The sequence below is a fragment of the Cupressus sempervirens genome, chromosome 10 (genome assembly GCF_028749045.1).
Source record: "Cupressus sempervirens isolate cs-2001-9-10 chromosome 10, ASM2874904v1, whole genome shotgun sequence".
NCBI classification, from domain to species: Eukaryota; Viridiplantae; Streptophyta; class Pinopsida; order Cupressales; family Cupressaceae; genus Cupressus; species Cupressus sempervirens.
In genome coordinates, this window is record NC_143127.1 from 4,778,665 (window position 1) to 4,793,446 (window position 14,782).

Here is a 14,782-nt window from a genome sequence, read left to right on the forward strand (position 1 = left end):
GTCACCCATTTTTTGGGCATGTACAAGGCCATTTAGTTCCTCAATTCTTACTTTAAAGCACTCTTAGGAGGTCTCCAAACAACTTAAAACTACAATAACTTTCAAATTGTAAAGCGTTTTGACCTGATTCTTTTTTTAGAGTGCTTTAAATTACAATTATAATCATCCCTCCAACTTAAACCCTCTAATTCATTATAATTATGGCTCAATTACAAAATAACATATTTTCTACATTGGCATGTATCCCAGGGCACTCAAAAACTCTAATCCAAAAAACCAATAGGGGATCTATGAGAGTTGGAATCTTTATTTGACCCAAATGGGTATCTAGAAATGAAAACACTTTAAACAAAAACTAATGCTAAGCATATTTTTGGGTGATACAAGATTGCCCTTACACCACTAAATGCTCATGCATCACTTTTGAAACCTTCTAATTTTTATCGTTAAAACTAACTACACAACCCTCATCAGAGTTTCCTTCCTAAAATCAAATTCCTACTCAGTTTTGGAACATGTCTTACCTTATGTAGTAGCCAATGATTCTCATTCTACAACTTAATCTTAACTTTTCCCTTTCCAACAATCTAACAGGGTTCATTATTCCCAAAATAAACAAGCCCAAAATCCCCTTGGACATAATCAATGAAATAAACTCTATGATGTGTAGTTTGAAATGAAGCACTAGAATCTAAAACCCATGAATCATCAACACTTTCTAAAGACAAAAGCAAAGTATCCTCTTCGGATTTGTTACTTACCACATGTTCCTCCTTGTTCCCTTTTAGTTTATCTCCTTCATTTTTCTTTAGAGTCCAACAATCTTTCTTCTTATGCCCTAGTTTACCATAGTACCAACAAACTCTTGGTCCTCTAGATTGAGACCTCTTCCCCTTTGATATTCCTCTTGATCTCCCACAATTTTTGGAATTATTTCCTCTCTCAGTCATTAAGCCTCTTCTTTGTGCGTTTAAAACACTTCGTTATGTAGATCCACCTATGGTTTTCCTATGAGTTTCCTCACTCAAAATAACAACAATGACATCATCAATTTTAGGGTATTAGATCTAGAAATAGAATTACTTACAACATTACCAAGCCATTCCAACTTTCAGACAAAGAACACAAAATCAAGAGAGCCCTAATTTCTTCATCAAAATTAATACCCACAAAAGATAACTGACTAGTAGCAGTATTAAACTCATTTAAATGATCTGCAACAAATCCACCTTTTTTCATTTTCATATTAAATAAAAGCTTAATGATTTTACCTTGTTTGAAGTAGAGGACTTTTTATACAATTTATCTAGGCTTTGCATCAACTCTTCTATCATCTTTTCTTTTGTAATATTAAATGTCACTAATGATGTCAAGCATAATCAAATGCTTCCAAGTTCCTTTCTATCTAAAATCTCCCAATACTCATCTGACATAGCTCCTTGTTTCTTGGATTTTCCTTCCAATGGCTTCCATAAATCCCTCTGATAAAGATAATCTTCCATTTGCATCTTCCATAACTAAAATTTTTGCGCATTATACTTCTCCACCTTTAGCTTAACCTCATCTACCACTTCCCCCACATGATACTCCCACTCAACTGTGAGACCTTCCTATAGAGGATTGCTAAAAAATGACAACAGTCTAGCTTAAAAAAATGATGATAGTCTAGCTCTGATACCACTTGTTAGGATTAAACCTTAGATAGAAATAATAATTAAATGAAAATATAACAAATATTAGAAAATAATATATCGCACTGAAGAGAACACAAGACACCAAGATTTAAAGTGGTTCACCAAATCCTTGGACTACGTCCACCAATAGCATGTCCAATATTATTATTATCCAATGATTACAATCCACAATCCCTTACAGCTCAATACCACTGCAAGAAGCTACAATATCACCATTACGTCATGAAATCCCTAATCCTAAGACTTTATATACAAGATTTTTTCACTTACAAAATTAGGGCTATAATAAGTCATCCAATGGGAAAAATAGTAGCTAACACCTTTTACAATATAAGGGCATTTTTGGCTTTGGGGGAACTACCCCAAAAAACCCCCATGGCATGTTACCCCTTGACCCCACCCTATACTATAATAGGGAGAGCACCTAGGGCACTACCCCAAGACCCCAAAGGGGTGCTACCCCTTGACCCCATCTTGGAGGCACTACCCCAAAACCCCCATAGAAATAATATAGGGAGAAAATTGTGTTGAATAAACCTCTAAGTTTGATTAGACTCCACATCACAATAATATCCCACTTGGAGACTGATTAGTCTTACTGCAATAGGGAGTGCACCTGGGGCACTACCCCAAGACCCCACAGGGGCACTGCTCCTTGACCCCATCTTAGGGGCACTACCACAAAACCCTTGTAGAAATAATATAGGGAGAAAATTGCACCAAATAAACCTCTGAGTCTAATTAGGCTCCACATCGCAATATCGATTTCCCCAAATATAGACATTTCAAATTCCTTCTTCCTCTCATTAGAAAATTATTTCCATAATGCATCTTGTCCTCCAAATATGATATCATCCACAAATATTTCAGCTAATAGTACCCCTTTACCACCTTTAGTTTTCAAGTACAAATTTTAATTGTCATTGGTCCTTGAAAACCCAATTTTTACCAAATAGTTGTGCAACCTTTCATATCATTCTCTAGGGGGTTCTTTCAGTCAATATAGTGCTTTATGTAGTTTACATAACATGTTCTTCTTGCTAGGATCAATAAATCTTTCTAGTTATTCAATGTAAACCTCTTCTTCTAGTATTCTATTTATAAATGTAGATTTGACATCCAATCGATATACTTTAAAACCTTTTTAAGCAAAATATGCAAGTAGAGTTTGAACTCCTTCCAATCTTGCAACTAGGGAAACTATCTCCCCATAGTCAATGCCTTCTTCATGTGCATATCCCTTTCATACCAATCTAGCTTTGTTTCTTGTGACTTCTCCTTTCTTATTCAACTTATTCCTGAATACCCACTTAGATCTGATAACATTCTTGTTCTCTGTTTTAGGTACTAGTGACCAAGTTTTGTTCTTCTCTATTTGTTAAATATATTTATTTATTGTTTGATTCCAATCGTCATTGTCAAAAGAATCCTTCACTATTTTAGGCTCAAACTTACAAAGTAAACATGTGTCACTTCTTAGTTTTTTCCTTGTCATAACTCCAAAGTCTTTGTTTTTGACGATTTTCTTATGTGCATGATGTCTTCTCAAATATTTTTCTAATGTAGGCTCTTTTATTCTTTCTTCTTCTTCAGGTTCATCTTGTATATTTACTTTAAGTTCATTTTGTATCTATGCTTTATCTTCTAGTTTCTTGGCACTGGTTTCCTAGTGCTTGACAACTTCTTCTTGTATCCTAGCATCATTTTGCTGACACTTGATACCTACAATCTATCGCTTGGTAGCCTTATGTTGCAACTCGACACCTATAGTTTTTTATTACTTGATAGCCTTGTTCTCTAGTTTAGATAAGGAATAGGGCACACCTTCATTGATATATATGAATGTGTTGTAATCTGTAGGTTTCTTTTTGCATTCTACTTCATTTTTTTTCATATACATCAACTTTCACATTTGCACTTTCCACAACTTTGCTAGTGTTATAATTCAAACACTAATAAGCTTTGCTCTTAGTGGAATATCATAGGAATATGCCTTCATCACTTTTAGCATCAAGTTTTCTATTTCTATTGTTATTTAGTATATAAAATTTTCTTTCAAAAAATTTAAAGTATTTCACATTAGGTGCATACTACCATAACTCAAAGGGTGTAATATTTTTTAGAATTCTTTAGAATAACTAAGAGGGGGGTGAATTAGTTATCCAAGGTCCAATGATGTCCAATTCAACTTTTTCTTCTAATCTTTAATGGCACATAACTGAGATATCATGCATGCAATTAAACATTAAACAATCATGAAAAGTAAACATGCATCACACCATAATACTAAGGATTTTGATGACCCAGAAACCCTCTAGGAATAAGAAGGTAAAATTGGAGTGGGGATGATACCCACAAAATAACTGCGCAATTGATTTCAACCACTTTGATGGTCTGCCATGTTAAAGGCCTGCCTTGTTAAAGGCTTTACACACTATTAGATGTGACCCTGTTAAAGGATTTAAGAACATTCAACTTAGAATGCCACCCTGTTAAAGGATTTACATAGAGTTGTTAGGCTCACCCAAGTCCATGGGATTTACAATCACCTTCTCAAAAGAATCTTTCATCCCTCTCTAAGGATCTTCTATCCTCCTCCTAAGTATCTATTTACCCTTCTCCTAAGGATCTCTTTATCCTTCTCTTGGGGATCTCTTTATCCTTTTCCTAAGGCTTATCCACCTAGTTGTTAAGCTAACCTAGCAATGTAGGATTTCAATATCTAATACAATGGTAAGAGAGTATTAGAAGGGTTTTGACCTGATAAAGATTGCAACCCTAACTATGCAGATTTCAAATCACTCTTTAGTTTTTTTCTTTGCTTGGCTTTCCTCCCTTGTAGTGTAGACAACTTATTCACCCTTTAAGATTTGTCTCCTTGAGTTCTTTAACTCATCATGCTAATGCACTCTATGGTCACCTAATCAACTTAGAGTCTTGATGCTCTATTCTTACTCCTCTTTGGCTTCTTTGCATGATCATACTTATGACCAACTCCCTCTCATACATGTGCTCATGATCTCTGACCTATAACTCCTTATAAAGAAGTTAAGTTCTTTATTTCCCGCTCAAATCTTGATTTGATCTTGAGAAAATGGTATTGTTTTCCCTCACAATTTCTTCTTCTAGAAACTTCATGATAAATCCATTAGCATTCACCTTGAATTGGTTTGCATGGTTTACATAGAATTCTGTGACATCTACTCATCATCCTTATCATCCAACTAATTCACAAAATTTGATGTAACAAACTTATCGCTACTGATCTGGCGAATCTTTGACTAAACAAATAATGCAGCAACTCAGCATCATTGGTTTACTGATGCTCAGCACCTGACCAATTCTATGTTACTTGGCACCTGAATATCACTCGACTCCTATATCATGCTTGGCACCTAAAGTCACTTAACACTTGATCTTCACTCAGCACCTAAAGACTACTCGGTACTTGAAGATCACTCGGCACTTGATCTTCACTCGGCACCTAAAGGCTGCTTGGCACCTGAAGATCACTCGGCACTTGAAGATCACTCAGCACACACTAAAGTTGAATTTTCTTAGCTTCAATTGAGAATCTATTCGGCTCTAACTAGCTTTCTCAGCTCTCTCCAATGAACTTAGTTAGGTTTTACAAATGACTTAGTTAAACCTTACATCTTTGATGTGTCTTAGTGTGTCCAACTTCTTGGAGTATGTCATCAATACACTATTTCATCAATGGCTTGGTTGATCCTTATACTTCATTACAACATCATAACTTCAACCTCTCTCTAGGTACTTTAGTTATATCTTATTGATTGCCACCTCATTGACAATCAACCAAATGATAGCATTTGGATCACTTAAGCAATTGTCATTCTTGCAAGTAGCAAGTTTGACATCAATGACAAACCAATGATTGAAAAAAAAATTTACCAGTTCCATTATTCTTCATTCATGATCATTTCAATCATTTCCAACAATATTTGTACCTTTCTTGACTTGTACTCAATTCAAAGTATAAATTGTTGTACTTACAACTTCTCTCCATTATTTTTGTGACACACTCTCCTCTATTATTAGTGTTCTAGCACAATCTATTATTGATCTATTCCTTTTTTCAGCTATTCTATTTTGTAGAGGGGTCCTAGGTGCTGAAATTTGTCTCTTGATTCCTCTATCATTACAAAATATGTTAAATTCATTAGAGATAAACTCTCCTTCTAATGTAGGACCATCTTAGGTTACCTTGTAATCCTACTCATTTTTCTTTATTTTTCTTATCACTAGAAAGTTCCAGTTACTATCAAGTGTCAATTACTACCAAGTTGCATTTAGTGTTGAGTTATAATTACTATCAAGTTCTTGTATGTATTGAGTTTTCTAGTGTTGGTTGAGTATTCTTTCATGTATCGAGTGAACCTAATATTTGTTGATGATTGGTTCCTTCTTTGATCAAGTTTATCTATGATTGGATCTTAGTTTGAACTAACTTATGTAATTAATTTGGATCATGAATTTAATGTTACAATCTAGTCTTGGGACATGTGCAAACCATTTTAACATTGGCATTTCTATTTTGTAATGACTTAGGTAATCACTTAGAGAGTTGACAACACATGTTCCTAAAAGAGTGAATATAGAGGTGGATTGTGGATTTTGAAGTTGTATTTTGTATTTGGTCATAACCTAGAAGGCCTTACAACTGGGCATGTATGTTGATAATAAAATCAACTAATAAAACAAGTTGTTATTCCTTCTCTCCTTGGTATTTTTCTCTATGTTGTTTTCTTCTATTATGTTACTTAGCAAGGTTTTTGGATAGTTGGGTGTGCCTATAACCCTATCTATTCATACCCATCCTTGCGTCAGGTGGTATCAAAGCTTGAGGTTTGTCCTTGTGGTGCTTGGATCATGTAGAAGCCTAAGTTGAATTTAGTTGTATGGTTGCAAATCTACAAATTTCAACTATAACTTTCTAAGGGTTACAATCTTATAGGAACTTTTTGTAATGATGGTTCAAGGTAGAGGAAATGTTGACCCTACTATTATGGATATGGTGAGACAAATTGCAGCTAGATTAGATATTGTGGAGATAGTCCATAGGAGATGAGCATATCTTGATGATGTGAGTGATGATGAAAGCACACTAAACTCTAATCCAAATCCTAAAGAAGATTAGGATGAAGAAAGGTCGTTGAGAGTAGTATCTAGTGTTAGAAATAGGGAACACTAAGAGGGGGGGCGAATTAGTGTTCTACAAATGTTAGCCCAAAATTGGATATTATAATTGACTTATAACTTGCCAATTCTTAATAGTAAAAGTAACCAAATATAAAGAAGAATTATGGCAACATTTTTTTAACTAGGGAAACCCTAGCTAAGGGGAAACCATAGTGGGGATTGTACCCACAAAATGATCCACTAAACAAAAGTATTTAGTTAAGGATATTAACCCTATTAGGAGTCTATTACATGTATATAGTATCTTGGTCCTTGTTATAGGACTAAGACCTGTTAAAATCCTCAACCTATTAGGAGTTGTTATGTACAATTACAAAATGTATGCAAGATGAGCCCATTTCCCAAACATGCAATATACAATGTAGTTCCTTGATACAAAAGGTAGATACAAAAACCTCTTTACAATGTTGATATCTTCAATATCTAATCTTTCCTTTGTTTCACTTTACATACCTGTAATCATACATCATAATTTTCATCACTTATAGTTTGCATATCATTTGTATAGCTTTCACATAAGTTCTCATATCACTTACAACCTAGATACGGCTCTACATATTGCATTCTTTCCTTCATACCTTTACATTTTACTAAAAAATTCAGTCAGCCTTCAAGCTTTCGCACACTTGGAAAAATGAAATACTAACTCTTTCTCTCTTATGGTTAACTTATAGGATGTCATCTCTAATTAGTCAAGTAATTTCATAAATACCCATTCTCTTTTATGCTTTGTTCCTATTTGTATATTGTCATAACTTGTGAAATCAATACTAATGATAGTGGAATCAATAGAGGAAATAGGTGGCAATGACAAATATGAACACTAGGAAGAGTGTAAAAATTAGCTAGAATAGAACAACATTAAGAACCATAGTAGGAGGATTAGGATAAGTGTAAGGAATACTATTGTATGAAGGTTGTGAGATGGTAAATGAAGCAAGTGGAACACTCATAGGTAGAGAAGAAATAGTAAGACTACTAATAGGAGGATTAAATGGTTGAATATAAGTAGTCACAATAGGAGAAACATATGAAAGAATGCTAGAGATAGGTTTGGAAAGAGATAAGGTAGGTTCAACACTAGTGATATGTGAAGCCATTCCTATTTCAAATTTAGCTTGAGTTGAAGCCTTAACATAAGTGTGGATAAGGTGAGTAAGACCACATAAAATATCCATGTCCATCATTGCATATCACTTTCTTAAGAGAATCAAAAGTAACCATAGCATTAGTATTGTGATTCTCTTGAATAAGTAAATCATGTATTTTACCAATCTCAGTAGCAATTTTAAGAACTTGTTTAGGAGGAACCCTTAAAGCCTCATCCTCATTATGAGATGAATGAGAAGATTCATGTTCCATAGAAGGATTAGGGTCATGAGATACCATAGGATCACTAAGGTTCCTAAAGAGGGGAGAAAAGGAATCTTGATCAAAGTGAGTCGTGAATCTATGACTTCTCCTAAGGGGATACTATAAGCAGGGCTTAAGGTAATATAGCCCAAGGATTCACCTACATTAGACACCCAAGGTTTCAAAAACAAGATTTTCCATAAGGACTTATTAACATCTAAAGAAATTCAAAACATAAATCCCATGTGCATTCTTAATCCACAAATCCTCTTCATCAATCATGCTAAAATTTTGTCCAAACTCACTGCTACAACCAACTATATCATCAAAAATATCAGCTCTTCTCTTGCTACTACAACTACTAGGATCAAATGAATCATACTTGTCGCAAGCCTCCATATGATTAGAAATTCTCTTTTGTCTTCTTCTACTCTTAATCACAAGATTAGATAACATTCTTTCAACAATGGGAACCTCAACCACAATTTTTTTAATCTTCGAGCTAAAGTCTTAAAAACACTTAAATTCTCACTACAATATTTGGGGTTAAATTGTGACAATAGGGTAATTTGTGGATTTTCATGTTTTTTTGCAATTGTCCACAACATTATCACAATACTAACATTTGTGTCACAATTGTGATGACCAAGTGAGTATAAAAAAAATAAAACATGACATAAATCATTCTCCATTTTTTTGATCAATTGTGAAGAGTTGCACGTGAAAGATGGTCGAGAGCTCTGAACGTTGGTGGAGATTTCATTGTTGTGCCCTTGTGATCGTTGTATTTTATTGTTGTACCCTTATGATCTCTACATTTTTTGCCCTTGGTGGAGATCAGTTGATATCTAGGATTTCGTTGTAGTGCCCTTGTGATCGCTACATTTTATTGTCACCCCCTTGTGATCTCTACATTTTGTTGTCCTGCCCTTGTGATCTTCATGCTCTTGCTCTGCAATTTCATTGTCATGTTTTTCCTTATGTAAATTTTCTTTTCTTTTCCTTCTAAACATGTATCTCTTTCTATTTCCCTTAGTAGATGATTAGAGAAGCTTCTATTTATGTATATATACATATCAATATATATGTGTGTGTATATACATATACATATATATGTGTATTCGTGCTAAGTGACTTACCTCAAGATCCAACACAAAAATAATGCAGATCAAAAAAAATGGGCAAAGTTCACAATAATGTTGACAAAAACATATCATAGTATATTTTTTAGAAAGAAACAAGCTATTACCCAGTTAAATTAATCTAGTTTTTTATTAGCTAGGTTGATTACAAATTCCTCTAGAACTATCATCAAATTAGGTACAATAAAACAAACAATCAATTGTTCCCAGCTAGCAGAATCAAATACAATTTTCCAAGATGATAAAATTGCATATGAAGATGGATGGATGTATGTATGTATGTATGTATGTGTATTTCTATGTATATATGTATGTGTATATGTATACATACATATATATATATATATATGTATATATGTATATATGTATATATGTATGTATGTAGATATACATATGTATATGTGTATTTATGTGCATATATACATACATACAGACACGTGTGTGTACATGTATGTATGTGTATATAGAGAGAGAGAAATCTTGTGGATTTAGAGATTGGTGGAGATTTAGGATTTTGTTGTCATGCCCTTGTGATCATTGCATTTCATTATCATGCCATTGTGATCTCTGGATCTTGTTGTGATGCCTTTGTGATCTCTATATATGTATGTATGTATGTATATGTATATATACACATGTGTATATGTATATATATCTATATATACATACATACACACACACACACACATATGTGTGTGTGTGTCTATGTATGTATATAAACCAAGAGATCTCTATATATATACATACATACATAGACACACATATGTGTGTATGTATGTGTATATACATATACATATACATTAAGAGAAGCTTCTTTATATATACATACATAAATACATATATACATAGACACACACATGTATGTGTATGTATATATACACATACATATACATAAAAACAAGCTTTTCTAATCACTTGCTGGGAGAAATATAAAGAGATACATGTTTAGAAGGAAAAGAAAAGAATATTTACATAAGTACCTCTTCTCCCCTTAAAGAAAACTATAGATCAAGGTCACACAGATCACAAGGGCATGGCATGACAATGAAATTGTAGAGCAAGGGTGTGGAGATCACATGGGCATGACAATAAAATTTACAAATCACAAGGGCATGGCAATGAAATGCAGTGATCATAAGGGCACGGTAATGAAATCATAGATCTCCACTGATCTCCACCAAGGGCATAGAAATGAAATGTAGAGATCATAAGGGCATAGCAATAAAATGCAATGATCACAAAGGCATAACAATGAAATCTCCAACAACATTCAAAGCTCTCCACCCTCGTTCAGACTCTCCACCCTCTTTTGCATATAAATCTCCATAATTGCTCAAAACAAATGGAGAATGATTCATGTTGTGTTTTCTTTTTTTAAAAAACTCACTTGGGTGTCACAATTGCAATGCAAATGTCAATATTGCAATGGTGTCAAGGAAAATTGCAAAAAAAAATGAAAATCCATAATTTACTCTATCATCATATCTTGTCATTGTAATTTGACCCCAAATATTGTAGTGAGAACTTAAGTGTTTATAAGACTTTCAGTTTTGTTAGTAAACAGTTTTGTCCTTCCAAAATTAAATACAAAGAATGACTCAAGACACCCAAATAGAAGAACAATTGCCACTAACAATTGAAAATACTATCATGAGATTGATAGCTTTCCTCTGAATTGAGAGGTACAACTCCCTCTTAGAAAGATATTCAAAGAATTTAAATAACTGGTTAACATAAAGGTTTTCTAGCATTTACCCATCACTATGGGATAAATACGATTATAAGATTTAAAAGCTATACAATGAAGAAAGAAAATGAACAAATAGCCACAGGACTACCTATCCAGTTTCTCATATCATAGGGAAAGTACAAAGAAGCATTATCTTATTTTGTTGAATATGAATGATAATGCAAAACTGCACCTAAAACATGAAAGAAATGACTGTAGAATCATTTTCAATCCAAGAAAACCATATTCAAACTTTAGAATCTGATGTATGAAACTCTCTTTTATTTCAGATGCATAACAAAACAATAACAATATTATTTTATCTCTGTCATTACAATCAAGTTGCAAAAAAATAGAAATAACACTACTATTCCCCTCCCTATTACAATCACTGCACATAAAATATATTCTCCCTTTCCTGTAGCTGTAGAACTCCCAGTGAAGAGAAGAACCCCCCTTACATCTAGATCTTTCAATAAATAACATTTTGGGTTGTCTTTCTGGTTTCCATAATCGTTTCTTGAAAATCAGTTTCATTATTCTCATGACTTTTCTTCTTCTTATCCCTTTGGAATTTTAATAGCTAAGCCACTTTAAAGTTTCATAAATTATAATAAATCTTTTTACCAAATTTAAAAATGAATCCCTTGTGCATTCTTGGATAGATGGCATGTGCTGGTTACAAATTGCAATCATAATCCTGTAACTATCATTAATATATTGCTGCACTCAAATAGTCATAACTTTTGATCTGTCAAGAATCTTGCAAAACAGCTTGGCAAGGATTTAGATAACTAGGTTTTCTTAAACCAATCTGGAATTCAGCTCAATCCAACAGTTGGATTAAAAGTTGTGGGCCCCGCAACATGACTTTTTTTTTTTTACTGTGGCATATCTGTATTTGCTGGTGTGTTGATAGACCTGCATTCAGTCCATCATAACTTTTGACTTTGGCCAAATTTTGAAGATCACCTTGGTGGACCTTTAGAAAACTTAATTTTGAACAACATATCCAAAATTCGATCAGATCCAATAGTGGAGTTAAAAGTTATGCCACCCGCATTGTTACTATTATTTTAATGCTGTCAAAAAATTTGACTCTGCAGACTCGAACACGAAGTTGAAGTAGAAACCTTTGGTTCAAGTTCAAGTTCGAATTTACAGATATGTTGCACCTTGGAATGTATTAACAATTCAGCCTTTTGCAAACCCAATCTTAAAATGAAGCAGAAATTTGAAGTTCTGAATTTGATGGTTCCACCTAGCATATCTTCATAACTCTATCTTCTTCACAAGTTAGAGTTCATAATCTATCATCAGACATTAAAAACCAACCCAAATCAACTTTGCAGAGTTAGCTTGGGAGTTTAGAACATGGGTGCTAAAAGAATGGTAACAACTGGCTCTGACTAGGGATGTGGGCCGTGAGGGACACAAAGAATCCAGCAATCTCTGGTTGAGACCAGTGTCTAGCAATTGGGCAACAGAGTCATGGGAACAAAGAAAGGAGAAAATTTGCAGAGAAAGGGAAGGACAGAGAGAACACCAAAGCACAAAGCTAACAACAAGACAAAAACCAACAAACTAAAACTAAGCACAACCAAAACTTTATGTACAAAGAACTGGGCAAGCAACCCAGACTCAAAAGAATGTATCTAACTGCTCATGGAAAACCATTAACTGGTTCAGAAAAATATATGCCAGTGCAGAAAAGTGGCTGGAAAATGAGATGCACCACTCCAAGCAACCATCAAGTAGTTGATAAAAGCATGGACCTGAACATCATGTTTTGGACCAACCCCTTAATCACTATGCCAATTCCAAATAGCCATACACCCCCATAAAATTCTGATTTTTCGTGTTCCCCCAATGCTTGATCTCCATGTGGCTGCAACATTTTGATTTGACTGACATGATGTTGAAAATTTATTTCACAACTTCCTCTTTTGATCAGATTTTTAGAATGAGAATAATTTTTTAAATCTGATTTCTCTTTGATATCAACACCAAGCCTATTTTCAAAGTAAACATGTTCTAGAATAGGCTGATCACAATCTTTTAGAATTTCAAGGAAATCTTTATTTTCTCTTTCATGGAAAAGAAAAACCTCATATTCAAATAATTCATTACTCATATCAGCTTCAAAATCAAATGATTCTTGCATTTTAGTCCTCTCAAGATCTTGAGATGCTTTGGACTGTAGAAATTCTTCACTGATCTCCATGTAACCAAAATAAAAGCATTCATAACCAGTATGCAAAATTTCAGTTTCAGCATTATCACCCTTAAGTTTTTCTTGATCTTGATGATCCATTACACTTTCTTGATTAAAGTGACCAGCTGAATATACATCAGAAATATCAAATCTAAAATATTCTAATTTGGAAAAGAAAACACCTGGCAGCAAGCTCTTACTCATTTCAACATCAACAATGCCATCCAGAGGGTCTTCTTGCTCCTGTGGTAATTCAAGATTTGATCTTTCTCCTTGAGAGGTAAAATGAAGATGGAAAATTTTATTTTCCCTGCGTGTATCAAGATAATAGTTGCCTTGTTGTTGATGTTGATTTATCACATTTTCCACTATTATCACCAATGGCTGGGACAACATTAGATATTTTAAAAGAAAAAAATTCAAGTTCCTGCAAGGGCATAGCCAATAATGAGCTTTCATGTAGCTAATTATCACCAAGTTCTCCTTCAGTAGAAAGCCTAGCAAAGCAAGTCATCATATTAGATAACTGAGGAAGATGTTGATCATTCATTTCAGAATGCAAACCAGATTCTTCATTTTTTATGCACTCAAATTGGAAATATTCATAATTAGCTTGCAAGGGATTTTCTACTTTACCATTATCACCATTATACCTTTCTTGGTCTTGTTGATTTGTCGTACCTTACTAAAAAATATTAGTTGCTGAAATTGCATTAGAGGATCCAAAAAAAAAAGACTCAAATTGAAATAATGGTGAAGCCATTGGATTTGATGTTTCAGAGATGTGTTCATCATTATTCTCAATGTGCAAACAATCTTTTGACATATTAAAACAATTATTTTCAGCCGATGGGGTTTTTTGAAAATCTTCATCATCATACTCAACATGTAAATGATATGCTCCAGCCGTATCACAAAGATTATCTTCAATCAAAGGAGGCGTTAGAAAATCCTCTTCATTAAAAACTGTCAGATTTTGACAAACAGAAACAGGGGGTGTTGATTTTTCTTTTTTAAGAACCAGGTGCCTTTTTTGTGTGGGTTTTATCTTTGGATAATACTGTTGTTCTAGGAAGCATATTTCAACCTGTGAGGGTTTAGCACATTTCATCCCACTTAGAATCATGTCATCATCTAAACTGATAGCCTCCCTTTGTACATCTTGTAACCTCTGCAACTTTAATTGTAGAAGCAAGAATTTAACTTCAAATTGCATGGCAACAATGAATATACACAACTGGTTATTCTCACTTGGCTGGCTAGCTAGAGGAATCTTACCAACACTTCTATTAAATCTATCAACAAAATATCTCATGGCTTCCCCTTCTTTGATCTTAATTTGAAAGAAATTTAATAGCAACTTAACAACATCAACCGCAGGCATAAACTTCTGTAGAAATTTTACCTCAAGATCATTCCAACAAGT